The sequence below is a fragment of the Lepidochelys kempii genome, chromosome 1, assembly GCF_965140285.1.
Source record: "Lepidochelys kempii isolate rLepKem1 chromosome 1, rLepKem1.hap1, whole genome shotgun sequence".
Lineage (NCBI taxonomy): Eukaryota > Metazoa > Chordata > Testudines > Cheloniidae > Lepidochelys > Lepidochelys kempii.
Window position 1 is genome coordinate 299,843,699 of NC_136380.1, and position 19,163 is coordinate 299,862,861.

At 41.0% G+C, this 19,163-nt stretch overlaps 1 protein-coding gene across 22 annotated transcripts in view; it reads right to left on the reverse strand.

Annotated features, from left to right (window-relative positions):
• Positions 1-19,163, reverse strand: part of NRCAM (neuronal cell adhesion molecule) — a 298,267-nt gene that overhangs the window by 139,107 nt on the left and 139,997 nt on the right. The window contains exon 3 of one of the 22 annotated variants that reach the window (XM_073328049.1): positions 1,695-1,788. The exons of the other annotated variants lie outside the window; for them this stretch is intronic. The gene's annotated coding sequence lies outside the window, so the exon portion shown is untranslated. The remainder of the gene's footprint in view (positions 1-1,694; positions 1,789-19,163) is intronic. 22 annotated transcript variants of the gene reach the window in all.

Below are 19,163 nucleotides of genomic sequence, written 5' to 3' on the forward strand. Positions count from 1 at the left end.
ACCAGGTCATGTAAAGTGCTAAATTCTCATTCACCACCTGAATTAAATGTGCATTAGAAAAGGATTTAAAAACCATTTAAGTTTCTAAATCCAGGGAAATAATTTCAATTTTTAAGATTAATAAACAAATACTATAACACTGAAAAACAATTTTCGCCAAGTCTATAAGGAACAGACTTATTCCTGGGCAGACACATTTAGAATCCTTGTATGAGTACTAGGGCATATGAGAAACACTTTGGTCTCTGCTAATCTTATGGTTCTCTTCTAATAGGTCTTGAAATATTAAAAATGCAGTAAGTTAATATCTACAATGTTCATTGGGGGAACTGCAACAAATCTGATGTTCAATATCATAAAGCAGAATTTCTGACTACAAAGCTAACAAGAGGAATGACTGAGACTTTCTGAACTTCAAACATACGTTTTCCCAAATGTTTAATCAGCAAGAGTTTACCCAAGCCACTGAACACCCACTGGCACTGGACTAACCAAGATATTGAATGCCATAGGGAAAAAGAGAGAGAGCACACAAGGATTAAAAAAGGATGATTAAAATACTGTTTTAAAAGGAACCATTCTGTGTATTCGGGTCATGGGATTTGTACAAAAAACAGCACCTAGTGAAGTGTGGATTATTATGACAAATATAATTAAACCCTAACTAACTCTAACTATCCTTACAGAGCAGAAGAAAAGACAGCTATTCAATTTCCTTTCACTGTTTTAATGACATTAGGGTCCAGAATTTCAAAAGCTGGGTGGCTTTTCTCTTACCTGTAATTACTGTCACTTGGTTATCAAAGCACCTGATCTGAAGGTGCAGTCAGATATTTGAACTACCAAGTGACCTACATTGTGTCTGCAAATAACTACAGACACGAAAAAAGAGACCACACAAAAACTGAACTGAATTTGCTCCTATTTGTAAAAGATGAGACATCTGCCTCATACATCCGAAAAGTCATCAGGTCCATAATCATCACTTTTCCATAAGATGAGAATGGCATCTACCAATGTTTGCCCCCTGCACTTCCTCCCCAACCAAATGGTCTCAAGGAAACTACTGGATGCCAGGGCCATCTGAGCAAATGTCACGTGCCCTCTGCCTGCAGCATCCCACACAGCGAGATTCCTGCAGGAGCCATGCTGGCAATGTGTTCACTCGTTTATGATCCTAACAGTTCTCTCTAACCCTTTGGAGGTATGTGCATTTCACTCTTCAGTGAAGAAACTACTACAAATTAGTACCCAGCCAACATGTCTGAGAATTCTCATGACACCAGGTGGGAGCAATGCCACAATGAAAAGTCATTCCCATGATCCTAACTCTAACTCCACTCCTCCCTCCTATGGGAGCCCAATCCCCGGGAGCACCTCTGCAAGGATGGGAAACAAGGGGTCTGTGCTGTAGAGGGGAACATTTGGCTATATATATTTAGGCAGAAGAAAGTTCTTTAAATACAAATAAAATTAACCAAAGAGACTTCTTAGTATTTTTGTTCCCCTTCACTGCTTTTGATTCACACACAGGCGTGCCAAGGCATCAACAACAAACAATGACACAGCAATCTTCAAAATTCATTCAGTATTCAAAAAGGTTTAAGAGTTAAAGGGCCTTACGAAGAGATGGCATCACAATAGATTTCCTCCCCCAGCTTTGTTTTTATTGTAGGGAAAATAAAGTCACTTACCAAAAGTCCACGCTTGCTGCATCTCCCACAGACTTCCTTCACACTGCTACTGAATGTTTTCCACACTTCATTGTACTATGCACTTGTATTCATGCTATTCAAATAATTACACAGTATGGTCATTCTTTTTCATTCCTTTCAATAGGGGCACAATTTCTTCACTTTTCTCACTGAGATATAACTTTGACACACACAATCTTTATGCATACTGTGCATTATATCATCTTTCATGTTAGCAGTCTATTCAGCTCAACCACCTGATGGCTATGACACCTGCTTTTACAGAACTATGTCTTATCAATTTTATGTAACTACTGCTGGATTCCTATTCTGTATTCAGCAAATTTATAGCACACAGAGTTCAAACTTCCTTTCACTTTCTATTTCTCAGGATAGACAGGGGATTAAGACACAGATGAGGGGATAGATTTTAAATTGTGGGCTGCAAATCTGAGCTGTCCAGCCCCCTCACTCCCATAGTGAGCATTTAACTGGGTCCAGTGCAGGGTTAAATGGCCTCACACCATAAAACCAGTATTTCAGAGCTGAACCTCTTCAGCTTAATCCAAGGACTCACATCACCTGAATGAGGGAGGCAACCTAGTGACAGAGGATGTGGAAAAAGCTAATGTACTCAATGCTTTTTTTGCGTGTTTTCACTAGCAAGGTCAGCTCCCAGACTGCTGCGCTGGGCATCACAGCATGGGGAGTAGATGGCCAGCCCTCTGTGGAGAAAGAGGTGGTTAGGGACTATTTAGAAAAGCTGGACGTGCACAAGTCCATGGGGCCGGACGAGTTGCATCCGAGAGTGCTAAAGGAATTGGCGGCTGTGATTGCAGAGCCATTGGCCATTATCTTTGAAAACTTGTGGCGAACAGGGGAAGTCCCAGATGACTGGAAAAAGGCTAATGTAGTGCCAATCTTTAAAAAAGGGAAGAAGGAGGATCCTGGGAACTATAGGCCAGTCAGCCTCACCTCAGTCCCCAGAAAAATCATGGAGCAGGTCCTCAAAGAATCAATCCTGAAGCACTTACGTGAGAGGAAAGTGATCAGGAACAGTCAGCATGGATTCACCAAGGGAAGGTCATGCCTGACTAATCTAATTGCCTTCTATGATGAGATTACTGGTTCTGTGGATGAAGCAAAAGCAGTGGATGTATTGTTTCTTGACTTTAGCAAAGCTTTTGACACGTCTCCCACAGTATTCTTGTCAGCAAGTTAAAGAAGTATGGGCTGGATGAATGTACTATAAGGTGGGTAGAAAGTTGGCTAGATTGTCGGGCTCAACGGGTAGTGATCAATGGCTCCATGTCTAGTTGGCAGCCGGTGTCAAGTGGAGTGCCCCAGGGGTCAGTCCTGGGGCTGGTTTTGTTCAATATCTTCATAAATGATCTGGAGGATGGTGTGGATTGCACTCTCAACAAATTTGAGGATGATACTAAACTAGGAGGAGTGGTAGATACGCTGGAGGGCAGGGATAGGATACAGAGGGACCTAGACAAATTGGAGGATTGGGCCAAAAGCAATCTGATGAGGTTCAATAAGGATAAGTGCAGGCTCCTGCACTTAGGACGGAAGAACCCAATGCACTGCTACAGACTAGGGACCAAATGGCTAGACAGCAGTTCAGCGGAAAAGGACCTAGGGGTGACAGTGGACGAGAAGCTGGATATGAGTCAGCAGTGTGCCCTTGTTGCCAAGAAGGCCAATGGCATTTTGGGATGTATAAGTAGTGGCACAGTGAGCAGATCGAGGGACGTGATCATCCCCCTCTATTCGACATTGGTGAGGCCTCATCTGGAGTACTGTGTCCAGTTTTGGGCCCCACACTACAAGAAGGATGTGGAGAAATTGGAGAGAGTCCAGCGAAGGGCAACAAAAATGATTAGGGGTCTAGAACACATGACTTATGAGGAGAGGCTGAGGGAACTGGGATTGTTTAGTCTGCGGAAGAATGAGGGGGGATTTGATAGCTGCTTTCAACTACCTGAGAGGTGGTTCCAGAGAGGATGGTTCTAGACTATTCTCAGTGGTAGAAGAGGACAGGACAAGGAGTAATGGTCTCAAGTTGCAGTGGGGGAGGTTTAGGCTGGATATTAGGAAAAACTTTTTCACTAGGATGGTAGTGAAACACTGGAATGCGTTACCTAGGGAGGTGGTAGAATCTCCTTCCTTAGAAGTTTTTAAGGTCAGGCTTGACAAAGCCCTGGCTGGGATGATTTAATTGGGGATTGGTCCTGCTTTGAGCAGGGGGTTGGACTAGATGACCTCCTGAGGTCCCTTCCAACCCTGATATTCTATGATCACCTCTGAATCCTCTTGCTCTACCCTTGTGATGGGGAAAATGGTATCAATGGTTATCTCAGTCCATGAAGACTTCATGTGTCCCCTTCTCTTTACAGGTAAAAAAGATCCCTCAGCCATATTCCAGGTCTCATTTAACTCTGGGAGTTGGCCCTTTCAGCCTTTATCTGCACTGGACACTGGCTGTAAGTTGCAATGAGCTAAACATTCTTATACTCCTCCTACCATTAAGATTCCCATTCTTACTCTTTTGACCTAAATTTGACCTTCAAAATGGTACAAGAAAAGCTTTCCTCTGGACACCTGCCAATTTGGCTCATAAAAAAAAATTCTTACCTTATTCAAAAAACAGGTAATGAGTGAGACCCACAGCATCCTGGAAACACAGCTCAGCAATACCTCAACTATCGGGGAATGAAGCAGGGCAGCAATAGTGGAAAAATGTCCCATGATTACCCAGAAGGGCTTTAAATTAAGAAGAGGGGCCCCCATGAGAGCCTTTTGGCTCCCCCGGCTGGTCAAATATCCCTGTGCACTTGAGGATAAGGAAAGGCTAAGCTCTAGCATATTTGGGATCAAGCGCTTTTCATTCCCTGGCCCCCCAAGAGTTGGCCATGCTTCCCCACCCCTCAGATGGAGAAGAGCATTTGAAGGAATGCATAGTGAGAATTCCACACATTATTATTAATAGTTTCTTAATTGCCAAAGGATGATCTAGGTGCCTCACAAAGACAAGGCTACTGCCCCCCAAAGTGCATAATGTACATTCAACATGGAACAACAAGGAAAGATAATAAACAGGTATGTATGAATGGGGAGAAGGGGAGAAAGACAGGGTTGCAATATAGTATTATCTTGTAGTTACTTAGACCGCATCTTGCAAAACACTTAGACACATACTTAACTTTCAGCTTGACTATTGCCAGTGATTTCAAAGGGGTCCTCTCATGTTTAAAATTAAGTATGCACATGAATATCTGCAGGATCAGAGCCTTAGGAATGTAAACAATTACGGTTGTTACTTTTAAATACATAAATATATGTGACTTGTCCTTCCTTTCTGCTTCTCATAGGCAAAACGACAAGTCAGTTTCTAGGAATGCCCTCTTCTGTACTCAATACAGTTAAACTGATGGCTTCAAATTTTAGGTCCAATTCTATCTTTATTTACACCAGTTTTATATGGGTATAACTCTATTCACTTCAATGGAATTCTTCCTAATTTACACTGAAAAAGTGGGAGTAGGCTCAAGTTCACAGTCTTCATTTTTAACTATGCTGCAACCATTCTGAAACAGCACAGCAAAATTTAAACATTCACTCTTTTCTTATAACTTCCTGTATACAATCAGAGGATATGTTTTCTTGAATTTCATTATAATCTTAAGAACTCCATTATTAGCTTCTCTTTTTTAAACAATCTTTATAATTCAAAACACATTTTCTCCATATTTCCTCACAAGAATTGTAGCACCACTTGTATATTCCATCAGAACCGAGAAGATGCAGAAAAACAGCACCTGAGGAAGATAGGATATATTCGCCATTCACAATAAATCATGCAAGAAGGAATCTCAACCCTTCAATGGATTTCCTAAAGAGAGTTTGCTTACACAAAATTTGTTTTTATGTTCAAGAATAAAAATGGGTAGGATAAGTCACTAACAATATAATTTAAAAAAACAACAGATGCCCTTTTTACCAAAACATGAAAAGACAACCTTATTACCGAATTATTTTATTCTCCTTTTACATTTTAGTGTTCATAAAAAAGATATGTGCAACAAAGTTTATGCCCAGTAATGCATATCTAATAACAAAAGTGTATCCTTATCCAACCTTATAAAATACTAAATATCTATTTCTATAATAAGTTATAGGCATAACCTAAGACAACCTGTATAAAGTGAATGTCAAAAAGAAATAAAATATTTTAGTAAAACATAAAATAATGTAAGAATTAACTTTAGTTCAAAAATATTTCATTCAGAAAGAAGCATAATAATTCATTTATTTGTTGCACTTATTCACTCTAAGCAGCTTGAATAAACCATCTGATTTTTTAAAAACTGTTGCACCATTCAAGAGCATAATTCTGAGATGTTTTCAGTTAATATTTCTAAAATATTTGTGGAATGCAATGCTCATAAAGGTATGGTATCTTCTACAGCTCATTTGGATTCAGGCAAGCATTATGCATACATTTTCCCCACATAATTCTGTAAATATGCTATAATTCATTTTATTGACCTTCAGACACATGTATCAGGATACACCGTACAGAAAGATTATACACCATAGATTAAGTCATGAGGAAAAATAATGTTTTAACCAAAGATGTGAAAATTGATCCTTTTAATATAAAAAAAATCCTAAAACTTTGACGATTCCCTTATACCAATATAAGGGAATGACCTCTTTTCACATCTAAATCGGTTTGGTAAATAAGTCATCTGTCATTCAGGCCCTTAGCAAACAATGTGCCACGATACCCAGTATCTGGAAGGTTTGTAACCAGAGTCCTGTAGGTCTGGTGACTTGTCTGCTGGGTCCTACAGTTGCTCCTTTAAAAATAAATTTCCTAGCGCTCCTGGCTTCCTCATTTAGTTGTACCCCAGAGCATACAACATGTCTGGAATTCTAAAACTATTCAGTTTACACATTAAGGTGCAAATAGTCTGGAAACCATGGTGTGATCCAAAATTTAAAACAGTTGCTAAAACGGAATATAGCAAATCACATTTGCAGCAGTGATGAAGGAGAGGTTCTGGATGAGGAGAGGAAAGGATAGAACTGCTTACACATTACTAAAAGATTCTGTTTGGAATGCGGTAAAAAGAGGAAGAACTAGTCCAAGTGTCTCAGCCATAACCGGTAATATCACTGTCACCCTTTTCCTGCTGGTAATCAATTGCGCTGACTCTGACAAAATACGTAAAAGTTTTGACATGAGAACAAATGTTTATCAGAGATAGTTGTGACCACTAACTCTATTTCACCTCTTGATATACTTTATTTGAAACAGAAAAGAATATTTTTCTCTGAAGCACTGATTGATCACAACAAAGCTACAGTAAATTACTATTTTCTTTGTAGAAGAAATACTTTAAAGTCAATCAGTGTTGTTTCTGTTTAAGATGTAAATACTACAGTGCATTAACAATTTATGATACCAACAGAGAAGAGAGATGTATTATATAAACACACATATATATACACACAAAAGAAATTTGTCTGCAAAAGCTGTTGTGATCTATACTTTTAAGTTATTCTTTTCTCAAAGTTTCATGAAAATCTCAAATTTATGTTCACACTCTGCTTTACTTAGTACAGAATTCCATGAAAAATAAGTAACCAAAATTCATATTGTTTCCTACTTTTAAAACATGTATTCTTTCAAAGGATATACACAGCTAGAAGAAATAATATTATTTTCAATGGCTAACCTCCAGTGCTTGTTTATATGTAACTTTTTATATTATTTTTGCCAAACACAATATATAGTCAGGGGTGAAAGTAAGTTAAAGGATTTACCGGTACACCGGAGTCCTAAGCAGGGGGCATGGCCTCAACCGGAAGAGGCGGGACCTTAAATCCCCACGCCCTTTAAATCAAGATTTAAAGGGACCGGGGATCCAGCTGCAGTAGTGGTGGCTGGGAGCCCCCAGCCCTTTAAATCACCCCCAAGCCACTAGCTGCAGAGGGGGCTGGGAGCCCCGGGGCTCAGGTGTGATTTAAAGGGCCCAGGGCTCCAGCTGCCGCAATCGCAGCAGAGCCCCGGGCCCTTTAAATCACTGAGGAGCCCTGGGGACTCCCGGCTGCCACCACTACCCCAGGGCTCTGGCAGAGCTTTAAAGGGCCTGGGGCTCCACTGTGGTAGTGGCTGCCGGAGCCCTGAGCCCTTTAAATCCCCGCCTGAGCCCTGGGGGAGCGATGGCGGGATCCGGCGGTGATTTAAAGGGCCCCGGGGTGGTAGAGGGCTGGAGCCCTGGGGCCCTTTAAATGCCCACCGAAGCCCCACAGCCGCTAATCCAGGGCTTTGGCAGCAGGGTTCCAGCGGGGATTTAAAGGGCCGGGGCGGTAGCGGGGGCTGGAGCTCCGGGGCCCTTTAAATCCCTGCCGGAGCCCCGCCGCCACTACCCCAGGGCTTTAAATTGCCATCTGGGAAAGCCGGTCCCAGTACGGTGCACCGGTTCTTGCCGTACTGAGGTGTACCGGCTTACTTTCACCTCTGTATGTAGTTCATTGATTCATTTAGCCACCACAGTATGTTAATAATTTATTTGTATTTGCAAAGCCTTTAAAACATTTCAAGTGTAAACTTTAACACCAGAAATGTATGTTCTTTTTCAAAATATTTGCACTGTTTAATTCCTTCTGATAGTATTTCATAAACCAACGAGTTTGTTGGCAAATGAACGGATGACAATATTCAAAGTAATGTGTGTTTTCACTTTTTGTGGTTAAAACATTTGATAGATTTCATGCTGAAAGGTGTTCATGCTGAATGATACTTTATACAGGTTGAACAATAAAGAATTATATTCCAAACTTGTAAAAGCCAATAAAACCACATGAATTGTAATTATTTTGGAAACTAAATGGCATCAACGTTTAAATATCCATTCTTTGTTTTGTCATTCTAGCACTGTGCATTGTACACTCATTATCTATTCTTTCAGCAGTATTAAAAGGCTTTAGAAACTGCTGACAGTAATCAACTATCTAGTGAAGCAGCAAAGCTCTGCAATATTACTGGACCATGTCAAATATGAAAAGACACTTAGCTCCTGCAAAATAGGGTTCCCAATGCCTGATGACATTATTGAACAGCTACAGTACACACATCTGCTTAATTTTAGAGAATCCGTAAGAGCCCGTGAATTCCTGAACAGAAGTCACTGTTCAGTAAAAACCAGAATACATCTACACCAAGATACATCATTTACATGTTTTTGCTTTGAATTCCCATATCGAACACAGCACCCCTTGGGTGCTTCACTAGTGCTTGTTCTATTTTACTAAGTGCTTAGGTAGCTTTCGCATAAGCAGAGAATTTTGGACAGAAACACAGAAAGTTAGTTTTGGTCACTGTGGAACAGCCAGGATTTGCAGCTTTAGGTAACCAATTAACAACATTTTAGAATATAAAACACAGCAGATGATTTCAGACTAACAATGAGTCCAACTGAAGGCACAAACAGTATAATTGAAACATGATAAACAGCATCCTCTCTAGCCCATACCCATAGTCTTTCTCTCCTTTACTCACTATTGAGAGTAGTTTATAAAGCCTTTTAATCAACTCTGTAGTGTAAACTGAAGCTAGCTGGTCTGCCTAGCAAGTTTGTTCACAAGACTTGGGTTGGGTTTCTTACCTCAGAATCAGACATGCTGGATTGGGATCCATAAAATACAGCTGGGGTCACTAGGTTTTAAACCACTGCTGGATTCCAGGGCCTATAGACCAACGCTCTGTGTACCAGAGAAGGAGACTACCAAAGTACAAAGGTCATCACTGGAAAGGCAGCAGTCACCACACCACAGTTATTTCCTATTATTTGTATATCTGAATAACTGTGGGATCTCAAAAACAACAGTATGATGACTGCTGACAGTTTAATGGCAACCACAGTATTCAGCGAGGGCAAGGTATCTCTCCTTAGAGAATTCCCCCATTGTGCATGGCACAGTTGTTATTCTCATTTCAACTTAACTAAGTTTCAACAAACAAAGACAGCCTTGTGTGTAATCTTCCTTATATTGGCTTATTACAAATCAAAATGACTGATGAAAATCAAAATATAACAGGAAAAGAAAATTCACGTAATTGACGTTCATTCTATCTGTTCTAATTTCATACTTCCCTAGTCATTCTGATTTTATCACAAAAGATACTGAATGAAATCCTGGAGCAACTGAAGTCAACTGCCACCCACTCATCTCACCAGGTGGGATATAGATTGGACCTGCTGTGTGGTGGACAGACCCAGAAAAGATATGGAGGAAAGGAGCTCATATTGGATATCTTCTGACCAATTTGAATAAATTCAAATCAGCGGGGCTTGATGCTATTCACCCCAGGTTACTGAAGGAATTAGCTGAAGAAATCTCGGCGCCACTGGCAACAAGGTTTGAAAACCCATGGACGACAGGTGAGGTCCCAGAAGACTAGAGAAGGGTTAACATAGTGCCCATCTTCAAAAAGGGGGAAACGGAAGAGAACTACAGACCAGTGAGTCTCACCTTGATACTTAGGAAGCTACTAGAGCAAAGCATAAAACATTCCATTTGCGAATACCTGGAGGATGAAGAGATGATCACCAGCAGCCAGCAGGATTTACTAAGAACAAATCAGAATTCAGAGGGATCTTGATAAACTGTAGAACTGGGCTATAGACCAGTGGGGTGCCTAGGGGAGGCAAGCAGCAACACTGGGTGTCTCATGCCACCCCTGTGTGGTGGAGCCCAGGCCAGCTCCCATAGGGAGTGTGGAGAGAGTGCCACGCTTACAGCCCTGCTCCACCTGAGAGCAGCTCCTCCCCCAACCCTGTTCAGCACCCAGTCCTGTTCTGCCTCCAGCCCAGCTCCACCACAACCCTGCTACTCCCCAAGCCCCAGCTCCACTCTGCCCCCTACTCCACCCCCACCCAGCTCTGCTCTCACTTCCTCTCTGCCCCCAGACCAGCTCCGCATCTAGCCCCAGCTCCTGGCCCATCCTGAGTTCTGCCCCCAGCTCCGCCTTCAGCCCAAGCTCTGCTGCTGAGGAAGCCTTGGCTGTGCAGTAATGTGGGGGGGGAGGGCGAGGGGGCAGAGTCAGTTACTGGTATGGGGGCACAACTGGAAAAGTTTGTGCATCTCTGCTATAGACAACAAAGTGAAATTCAACACAGAGAAATGTAAGGTGCTACACTTCAGGAAGAAAAACCAAATGCACAAATACAGAATGGGGGTTAACTGGCTTGGCAGCAGCACTGCTGAGAAGGACCTGGGCGTTGTGGTGGATCACAGCTTCAACATGAGCCAACAATGTGATGCTGTTGCAAAAAAAGCAAATGCAATTTTAGGTTGCATGTGTCATAAATATAAAGGGAAGGGTAACCACCTTTCTGTATACAGAACTATAAAATCCCTCTGGCCAGAGGCAAAACCCTTTCACCTGTAAAGGGTTAAGAAGCTAAGATAACCTTGCTGGCACCTGACCAAAATGACCAATGAGGAGACAAGTTACTTTCAAAGCTGGAGCGGGGAAGAAACAAAGGGTCTGTCTGTCTGTGTGATGCTTTTGCCAGGAACAGAACAGGAATGGAGCATCAGAACTTCTGTTAAGTTAGTAAGTAATCTAGTTAGAAATGCGTTAGATTTCCTTTTGTTAAATGGCTGGTAAAATAGTTTGTGCTGAATGGAATGTATATTCCTGTTTTTGTGTCTTTTTGTAACTTAAGGTTTTGCCTAGAGGGATTCTCTGTGTTTTGAATCTGATTATCCTGTAAGGTATTTACCATCCTGATTTTATAGAGGTTTTTCTTGTACTTTTTCTTTTATTAAAATTCTTCTTTTAAGAACCTGATTGCTTTTTCATTGTTCTTAAGATCCAAGGGTTTTGGTCTGTGTTCACCTATGCAAATTGGTGAGGATTTTTATCAAGCCTTCCCCAGGAAAGGGGGTGTAAGGCTTGGGAGGATATTTTGGGGGGGAAGACGTCTCCAAGTGGGCTCTTTCCCTGTTCTTTAATACGCTTGGTGGTGGCAGCATAGGGTTCAAGGACAAATCAAAGTCTGTACCTTGAGGAAGTTTTTAACCTAAGCTGGTAAGAATAAGCTTGGGGCGGGGGGGGGGTTCGTGCAGGTCCCCAGATCTCTAGCCTAGAGTTCAGAGTGGGGAAGGAACCTTGACAGCATGCAGATCACAGGAGGTGATAGTAGTGCTCTGCACAGCACTGGTTAGGCCACAGCTGGAGTTATATGTCCAGTTTTGGTCACCAATGTATAGAAAGGATGTAGAGAAACCGGAAAGGATCCAGAGGTGAGTGACAAAGATGATCAAAGAGATGGAAAGCAAGAAAAGGCTGAAGGAACTGGGTATATTTAGTTTGGAAAAGAGGAATTTAAGGGGAGACATGATAACAATCTTCAAATACTTGAAAGGCTGCGATAAAAAAGATGGAGAAAAGTTGTTCTCTCTTCCACAGAGGGCAGGCAGGACAAGAGGCAATGGGTTCAAACTACAGCATTTCAGATTTAGATTAAAACTCAGGAAAAACTTCCTAACTGTAAGAACAGCAGGACAATGGAACAAATTGCTTAGGGAGGTTGTGGAAGCTCCTCCACTGGAGGTTTTCAAAAGAAGACTGGATAGCCATCTCTCTTGGATGGTTTAGACACAATAAATCATGTAGGGTTTAGACTAGATGGCCCCTGAGGTCCCCTCTAACCCTGTGATTCTATTATTCTAACACAGGGACTCTTCAACTTGCCATTGGCCAGCCAAAAGGACATGAGAGCTGATTGGTCCCTCACTCCTCCTTCCCCCTCATTAATATAAACCTTTGCCTGGGTCTTTTAGAGACTGCCCCACTCTCCTTCCCCATACTTGTAGCATGTTTTTTAAAATGTTGCAGGTCTCACTGATTGCCTGTTTCAAGGGTCAGGAAGAAATTTTTCCCAGTGGGGCTAAATTGGCAGTGGCCTGGTAGGTTTGTGTTTTTTTGTTTTTGTTTTTTGCTTTCCCCACAGCCTCATGTAGTTAGGTTAAATAAGAGCAGGACTCCGAAATTAATATTAGTAATTTGTAGGAATGTTTAGTTGTCGCAACTTGTGAATAGTGTCTAGTGTGGATAAAGGCTAAAAGATCCAGCTCCCAGATCTAAAAGAGCCCTGGGAGTTTGATGGTGGACTCGTGGCTATGGGGGAAGGGGAGACCTTAAGTCATTGCAGAGCAAGGTCCCTCTTTGGTAATCTCCATCCCCCGTGAGGGAAGGAGGATTCAGAAGAGTGAACTGAACCCTACGGGTAAGCGGAGCAGAGCCTGTTTTGAGTTATATGGTAAAACCTTGTAACCCAGAAAACTGACCCACTTTAAATGCCTGGTATGCAAGAGTCAGGGAGATGGAGCAGATTACACTGTGGGTGGGTGCTAAATTAATAAAGTTAAAGCCTGCTACTTAAATCCATCCCTGTGTCTATCTTCATTCACCTGCATGGCCTAATCAAGGGAATTTTGCAACCGACTTCAACGGGGCCAGCATTTCACCCAGTGTTTTCCACCAGTTGTACAGGGGAATGTATGTCTGCCTCAATCCAAATGTTTAATTAGCTATAGCCATTATTAGGACAAATTCTGCAAAGTGAATGCAAAATGAACCCACAGGATGTAAACAGGTATAGTGGTATGCTAAACGGCTGAAAAGTACTGTAGTGAACACCGTGTAAAATAATGCTATCATAGTGATGGGTGCAAAGTCAGGGCAGTGCACAGTAATATAACTGACAGGCAAGGTCTGATGCAGGCTGGATCTCAAACTCCCCCAGGGAAAATACTGTCAAACTCAGCAGATGTCAGAGGCAGTTATCGTACTGAACAGACACAACTGCACCATACACAACAACAGAGATCAATGCAGACACCTGTCAAGGTGCAAACGCACATGTCATACAGTGCCCTTACGGAATGGCTCTGTCCTATGTCAGTGTACATCACCACAGCAAGCTCACTTGACCATGCCATATCCCTGCTCCTCAAGCATTTTTAATGTGTTAGACCTGTTTGTGGGAACGTACTGTTATGGCACCAACAACAGGCTTGTGTGAGGAGATAAAGAATTGTGTCAGTGTTGTGCTTCAAGAGGACTAATGGGGGAAGGGAGCATTTGGAAGTAGTGGTACCAGTGCTTCAATCTGCAAAATAATTTTAGTTGTGTGTGGCTACTCTTTTACTGCCTCTGTATAGAATAATTTAAAAGGCAATGCCCCATTTTGGACTGGTGATATACCATTTGCCACTCGATTCCCTTTTTCCACCACCTCAATATCTAATTTAACAAAGACTCTGTTTATAGATTACCAGAATCTCTCACTGATGCTCTTGCAGTTTTCATCTTCTTGCACCAAATTACACTACGCTACCTCTAAAATCTGGTGGTGGTGGTGGTGGTGGGGTGTTCCATTATATTGACCTTTCACGCTTCGTTACCCCACGGAATTGCATGGAGTTCTCAACATTTGGCCCATTGGCTACTGCTACTTTTTTTGAGATGATGTTGTAAATGTTCTTCCTGAAACTTCCTAGCAACCCAAATGATTATTAACAACAAACTCATATTTAATTCCATGTAGCACGATAAAGATTATTAATATTTCTTGCAGAAGCTTTTTGTGTCTCTCTTCCCTTTAAAGTACCCCTGGGCATTGGTATGCAAAAATAAAATTGCATAAAACCTTCTCTCTACACCATCTTCCCCTCCTCCAGCTCTTCAAAAAATAATGCTTTAAATGACCAAGTGAATCCATTCCTGTTTGGCAGTGCACTATTAAATATTGCATCAATACAGGGGAAATGGTAATTGCAAGGGTAGCAATGACTGTTTCACTAAGTATAATAAAACTCTTTGTGGTGGGCTTTTAAAATGATTTGGATAGTTTCTGTCTAATCCAGGGGTCTGCAACCTTTCAGAAGTGGTGTGCCGAGTCTTCATTTATTCACTTTAATTTAAGGTTTCACGTGCCGGTAAAACATTTTCACATTTTTAGAAGGTCCCTTTCTGTAAGTCTATAATATATAACTAAACTATTGTTGTATGTAAAGTAAATAAGGTTTTTAAAATATTTAAGAAGCCTCATTTAAAATTAAATTAAAATGCAGAGCCCCCCGGACCGGTGGCCAGGACCCGAGCAGTGTGAGTGCCACTGAAAATCAGCTTGTGTGCTGCCTTTGGCACACGTGTCATAGGCTGCCTACCCCTGGAATCCATGGGCCAAAACCTATTCAGCAGTACTTACTTATGTATCTCATCAACTTCACTGGGGCTACTTGCACGATTAGAGACTATTCATGCGAGCAATAGTTTGCAGAATCAGGCTCTGTATTTCTAATAACTTAATTCTGAGAGAGCAGTGAGCAAATATCAGATATATCCAGGGGTATGCTTTGGCTTCAACATATGTGAAGTTGCTACAGTTTCCTTGCAGTTTTAAGTATAGTTGCCAGTCACATTTGCATCAGTGCTGGAAATCAGTCAAAACCAAAATCAGCCTACGTAAACCTGTGATTAATTTTCAACTGACTAAACAAAGCATATTTTTGTAGTGAGTACAGTCATTTCACAAGGTCGTAAGTTAAAATGCTGACAAGTAGCACACTTTGTGAAGGTTCTGTGAACTGCATCTGTGCTTCACACTAGATATTGTTTTGGGGGAGTCATGTGGGAGAAGGGAACAAAACTTCATTGTTTACTCAAAAAAAGAATTCAGGCATGGCCTTCCCTTATACCCCACCTCCACTTTTCACATCACCACGCAGAGGGGCCTTTTCTTCCTACCAGCAGTTTTTGTGAATGACCAGAATTCAGAAGTGTGTCACTGATCAGAATCCAAGGCGTAACACAGAATTTCTTTACACTTCTCTAACTTCCTGGATCTTCTCATTGATTTGATTTAATCTTATATAACTCTAACTTTAATCAACAAAAAATAAACTTAACAATGTAACCATGTTTCAATCCTGACTGATCGTTAAGGCTTCAACTGTTAAGTTACCTAATAATGTGACTATGCCTACTGAAGTAAATAGGCATACTCATATGCTTAAAGTCAGACACATACATAAGTACCTTCCTGAATAGGGTCCTAAAATCATAACCCAGGATTCTGACTTCACTTCTAAATGGGCATATTAACATCCCAAAGACATCTTATTAGATTTATAATAAACTAAATAAGCATGTATGAAAGAGATTTTAGTGTTACGCAAAATACTTCAAGATAACTCCTTCTAATGTATGTAAGCCATGCATATGAATCAAGGGAAGAGTCTACTCCGCTGCATCTTTTGTGTTATGCTTTTTAAATTTTTTTAATTTAGTCTTTTGTTTTCAATATGGTGAAATTTTAACTAGAGTAAACTCTCAAATAATGGAGACGAGAAAATACACACACACACACACACACGAAAGCATTTAAAACACACTAACAAAATTCTAAAATGACTTCCTGTTAAAATGTGTACCATACAACCAATATATGATGACGGTGTAAACAGTTTTCATCAGCTCTCCATGAATGACCTACTTAACTCTTTCACAACTTTGCACCGCATGAATAATTCAATCATCCCAAACTCAAGACAGTAACAGATCTGTAACACAGTGACCCACCTACATGAGGGTGAAATAGAAAATATTTAAGAAAAAATGTAAGCTGTACATGGTAAGAAACATTAAACAGAATAAAATACTATCCACTATCCCTTGTGGCTTCACTAGTAAATATTGTGCTATGTTGATCCTATTAAATATTAAAAAGAATGGTGGTGAATCTAGGGAAAATGCTAAAATATATGATTCTTAATTAAATTCATTTGTCTTTCATGAATTAAAACTATCCTGAGCTGTGCATATCCTGTAAGACCAGGTGCTAGCTCTAGCAAGCAGACTCAGATGAACAGTTTGCTTGCTGTATATTATTGTGCCCCCATGTCCAAAACACAGTTGAGCATCTGCAAGTTGTACAATTACTTGGAGGAAGTGAACTTGTGCAAGTAAGTTATCTTCATACATTACACTGCTCCAGATTCTGAGGGCCTTCAGTACTTGCTGAAATGATGTAGGCTGAAAGAGTTACTCCAGCTATAGGACTGGAGAAGCCTATTGAAACATCTATTGACAAGTGGGGATGAATATGTGGGCTAGACTAGGTCATTAAAAAAAAACAAAAAACCTAAAGACTTTTTTGGGAGAGATGAAGAGGAAGTAGGAGCTCCCTTCAGTCCACATTGAAGGCTTTAAGTTGTGCTTGCAACATCTTTCTTTCTTTTCTCTGGCTGGATAAAGTCCATTCCTGCCTGCCTATTTTTACCCCTCATTTATCTCTAGTTCCTTTGAAGTACTTCTTGAGAATATAACAGCCCAGTAAAACTTTCAGGTAGAGGCTAGCCCTTAGAGACTCCAGGGGGAATAGTATGGAATAGTTTATACATCTTTCACAGTCCGTAAGGTGGGTAGAGAGGCTCTGTGGGCCACCAGCGATGGAATCTAATTTTGACTAAACTGGGATTCTAAACTAAACTCAGTCCTGGATTAAAGGGGAGGAACTCTCACAGAAGACAATTGGTCAGCACTTCTGAGAATCAGGCCACTTATTTAGGTGACTGAATATAGATTTACGTGCCTAACCGTTAAGCACTAAAGTTTGAAAATTTTGGCCAAAACTCTTATCTGAACATCATTTTTCCTCTGGATTATTCTTTCCCCTCAGCTACATCATTCTTTCTGATGTAAATAGTTTGCCACAGTGAAAGTGAAGAGACTTCAAATTTATGTAACAAAAGTATGCAAGTAACCTGGGAACTAAAACGAGCGAGGTCTTTCAAAATTATTTGAAAGTTATACTCTACAGAACTAAGGAAAAAAAAGGCAGAAAGCAGTAAAAGATCAAGTTAAAGTTCCTCACAAAGAGCTGATACAATTGTGCAAGACTTTATAAAAAAAATGCAGCTTGGCTAATTCAAAAGCATGACTAACATGTCAGAAAAAAAAGTTACAGAACATAAACTTAAATTGTAACAAAATCGGATTGTAAACATTCCCTGACACGACAAACCTCCCTGTAACCTTTTTAGTTTGGAAATAATTGTTTTACAGAGCAAAAATACTTTACTACAATACAGAGTGTTAATCACCAATGATACAGTTTATTACTAATGTATAATGAATGAGTCTTGAAATGCTGGGTTCAGCAAAACACAGGTGAGTAAACAGCCAATGAACTCAGACTAAGTGAAAGCTTCTAGACCATAGTTGCTATAAATGACAAATATGTAATAATCCTGGGGGGATTCTGCACCAAAAAAATAAAAATTCTGTAACAAAAAATTAAAAATTTGCACACATTTTCAAATTCTGCATATTTTATTTGTCAAAATAACACAATATAATCACACCAGTTTCAATTATTTTTGGTCATTTATTTCAGAATACCTGTCAGCAAGTATGTATGTAACAATACAGACAAAAAAAGATTCAGGAAATGTTTTTTTTTTACAAATAGATTCCTTACTAGGCATATTAATAGAGAACTCTGAGTAATAATTCATTTAAACTACAATACAGAAACCTATTTCCCACACCCCTCAGAAGCAGTACAAGGGCTTGTGGGAGTCGGAGTAATGGAGGAGCTGGAGGAGAGGGAAGTAATTGCTGGGAAGGAGCCTGGGTGTGAACTTGGAGAGCTATTGGGTATGGGTGGGAAAAGTATGGAACAGGTTTGGGGGTTTTTTTTGGGGGGGGAGGGATTATTAGGGAGCATCCCCCATGCAGTCAGGCACATCTACCCCTGTCCCCATGAGCCCCTGCACCCCCATGTGTCCTTGCACCCCCCATCCACGTGTCCCTCCATCCCCACTCAGACACCCATCCCCATGTTGCTGCTTGCAATTCACAACCAGGAACCCATCTCCTGGAGTCAGGCAGTTTAGGCACCTAAGGTGTTTCTTGTGATAATACCTTAAGCAGGCACCTAACTCCACACATAACAGCTGGTGGTAGTACATCCACCACCCAACTCTACAACTTTTAGCCCAGTGGTTAGAGTACTCACTTGGGATGTGGGAGACCAAAGTTCAGTTCTGCCCCCCTTCAGGCAGAAGGGGAAAAAGGATTTGAACAGGGGTATTCCACTTCTCCAGTCTGTATTCTAACCACTGAGCTAGGGGATATTCCGATGTGGGGTTTCCTCAACTTCTCCTGGTGAAGCTGTTGCACTGTGGATATATAATTAGAGAGCCTCTGGTCCATAGAGAACAATTCTGTCAAGCAGTGGTTAGGGCACCCACCTGGTAGGTGAGAGACCCAGGGTCCAGTTCCCCTGATCCGATGACTTTTTAATTATTTACCCACAGTGGAATAGTTTCAATAAGAGACTAAGGGAACCCACATCCTAATAACCTATTTCT